Genomic DNA, 3,496 nt, shown 5'->3' with positions numbered 1-3,496 from the left:
CATTTGATTCTTTCTCCTAGTTGCAAACTGATCTGTGTGCACCGTTTTTGTTCAAGCAGGCTCTTCCAGTAGCCCCTACTCTTCTTTACAGCTCCTCATAAGCTCTTAGGAGTTTTTCAGGCAGAATGGTAAGTCTGAATCAAATAGCGACATATCTTGCCCCATTTGAGAGAGTAAGTAGTGGAAGGGAGCTGGATTCCATCAGAAGAGTGGCTGGTACTGGTGTGTAGGAAGCTGTAAAGTACAGGTAAGTAGTGTACACGTGACGCATCGGGAGCGCTGCAGCTTAAAGACCACGATGCACCGTACAGGTAATTATCAGTGTGGGCCTGTCACCGAGGGAAGGATGACTGTGCTTTAAAACTTAGCTAACAGAGTTATCTTTCAGGAGGCTGAAAACACCCTGTTCTTGTTCCATACTGATCTGCTTTCAAATTCCTTATCTTCATGAACAGAGCATGCCATAGGGGTCAGAGCTGCTACCAGCTTAAAGCAGATAGTTCTAGCAGTCTCTGCTCTGTGGCTTGACAGCCATACATCTCTGTCCTCTACTTGTTTCTGAATATTGTGACCTGCTTTATCGCATCACAGTCCCTGAAATGGGACTGTGGGCTATGGGTCAGGAAAACAGAAGTGCTCTTTTCTTAGACATATGGTGTGTGTGCAAAAATAACAGTATCCTGGGGGTTTTCCAAAGCACACAAAGTGTATGAAACAGAGAATATTGTCCTGAGCTGTTCCTGTGGCTTTCAGACTCTGATCAGTGGGAGTGGGTTCTCTGCTGCGTCCTGTGTTAGGTTGTTTGCCTTCCCTTTTGCAAAATAATAATTTTCTGCTCATGTCCTATCTCTCAGCCACAAATGCACAACAAATTCAGCAGAAAATCAGGTAGGAACCTTGGTTATATGGAGGAAGAAGGTTGTCTCCCTTGCTCTCCAGCGGGGGTCTGTCTGTTTGCAGCAGAGAGAACGTTGTCAGAGAGTATGGTTTTATTTTGGAAAGAAATCCCACTTTTTGCAGCATGAAGTTTATGGTCGTGTTTGTGGATTTGGAGTATTTCCGCGTTTTGTGCATGGCAGCTTCTACAGCTGTAAATTCTGTGGAGGAAATGAATACGTGTTCTAGCTCAGGCTGGATAGTCGTGTAATTATCTTGTTGCGCCGGCCAGCAGCTGGTTTCACTGGCTGCCTCTGTGAAGGTGTATTGCAGCTGCTTCTGAAGCTATACTTCTGAAAGCTCGGCACCTGCAGCGTCAAGGACGCAGGCCTGCCCTAGTGATGAACTTTTTTAAAACGATAAAGCTGCGCTGCACTGGTTGATGGGAGAAAGCACTCAGCTAAAAGTACCGCTTTGAGTAAGCGAATATGGTGGGCTTGAAGAAAAGGGCCAGGAGTGTGAACTTAGTTATTCCAGTTTAAGTGATTCCCCTTCGTATTGTCTACCACCATTATTTTAGCGAGTCTCTCTCAGTTTTAATGCAGGAAATAAAGGATTTGTGTAGATGAGTGCCTGTATTGTACCGTATCAGATTCCGATCTCGGGCTCTGGCTGAAAGGCAGTGTACTATGTAACTCTTTCTGTGGGAAGGTATAAGGCACTTTAAAGGCAATAAAGCTTCCAACTTGGTGAGTTTCCCAATTAGATTTTACTATTTCACTGAAAAAAACCTCGGCATTGGCAGGGAGCAGAGCTCTTTAAGTGTTATCTTCTTGTGACTCTTGTGAAATTCAGTTTAAAAATTAAAATGTAATTCTGATGGTGTTTCTGGAGGCAGTTCAGAGTAATGCAGCTTGTTAAAGAGTTTGTGTAGAAAGTCAGTATGTCTCAAGTATGCTCCAGGTGACAGCTTGAAGTGCGGAACCACGGGTTTAGCTGTACAGCTGTCATTCCGGGAGTCAAACAACTTCTAAACCTGTCTCTAGCTTTCTTATTTTGAACAATTAAGAATATTCCTTATTCCAGATGGAATTTTCCTTGCCATCCCAAGCAAAGTTCAGCTTTAATTTTATAAGTGAAAATACTTTGCTTTGTAACTGTTGTACCCATATATAATTCCATTTTACCTAGGAATTTTTTAGCAATGTCCTTGAAGTGCCTGGACTTCAAAACCTGGCATGGTTCAAGAACTTTTCTTCTTTGGAACACATTCCTAGCTAGATCTTGGGTAGAAAATTGGCTGAGTAATGGCAAAGAGACCAAGTAATCACTCTGAGCAATTCTTGCCTGGCACCTGCTAAAATATGCGGGTAGAATCCAGCTTAGCCGTGGCCTGTTTGGGATGAGACAGTGTGCCCTTCCCCAGCCCAGCTTGGCAGGTGCAGGCAGCTGCTGGGACCCTCTGTGCCAGGGTGATGGTGCCCGGAGTGCGTCTCTGAGATGTGGTCTGCCCAGCAGAAAGCTGTTCCTCAGCCACGGGAGGAGACGGCTGTTGTGGAAGAAACCTGCACGGGCTTCCTTTGGTTTAAAGCACGTGCAAGTTTTGTGCTGACTCCCTTATGATACTGTTCACTGAGTCAGTGGAGAGGTTTGGATTCGAGTTCCCGTGTCAGTCTGCTCTCCCTTCCCCACTGACAGTGCCGCTTCCCCAGCTGTCCCGGCCCTGTTTGTGAACGTGGGTCCTGGCGTCAGGATCAGCGCGTCTCTCCGGCGTTTCCTTTCATCTCTTCTGCCATCTGCATATCATGAGCACCAGATTTTCTTTCCTCTTAGCCTGCCTGCAGTGTCAGCATGATGTGCTCTCTATTTCTACTGATTTCTCAACCTAGCTTTCCAGCCCGTGTTTTATGGTGTCTTAGATCTGTTTTAAGGACTCTTAGTCTTACCTGTCCACTCTAAAACCAAGCACTTTGCCTAGAAGACCATTACAGCTCTGTAGGAATACGGCAGAAGTGTGCTAGCCTGTTGGATAGAAGACCTGCTTGTGTGGAAAGGGAAGCTGGAAGGGTGGACAGGGTAAACGGAAAGAAAAAGCCAGTAGAGGTGCTGCCGTGCCAGCGTTGCTAGCAGGAATCTCAGCCTGGAGTACCCGGCTTGCCTGTGGGTCGGCTGGGTGGCTAGAAAGCACTGTGACATGCTTATGGGTGTGGAAGAGTGTTACCAAAGAGTAGATTTCCAGCACAAGGTGTTCCTTCTAGTTGTTTGTTGGGTTGGGGTTTTTTTGAGGGCTTTTTTTTTTTTTTATTTTTGACTCCCCTTGTAACCTTGGTTTCGTCACTGGTTTCTCGCAGAACAAAACAGTGGGTGTTGGGAGAAGATATAAATTAGTGATGATGTTTTCATGATGTCCTATTTTTGATGTTTGGCTCAATGTTAAAGTACCCAGCTTCTATCTGTAAGCCTTGTACCAGGCAAAGCGCAAGGCAGCAAGTGCTTCATGGAAACCTGCACCCTGGTGCTGGATGATTTCATGCCAGCTTTCTTGTTGTAATCTTGGTATGAAATCACTCCTTCCTGCTCTTCCTCTTCCTCCTTCCCACCCAGCAAATGAACAGTCCTA

This window comes from Buceros rhinoceros, unplaced genomic scaffold, assembly GCF_000710305.1.
Source record: "Buceros rhinoceros silvestris isolate BGI_N320 unplaced genomic scaffold, ASM71030v1 scaffold13795, whole genome shotgun sequence".
Taxonomy (NCBI): domain Eukaryota; kingdom Metazoa; phylum Chordata; class Aves; order Bucerotiformes; family Bucerotidae; genus Buceros; species Buceros rhinoceros.
This window is presented reverse-complemented; position numbering follows the sequence as displayed.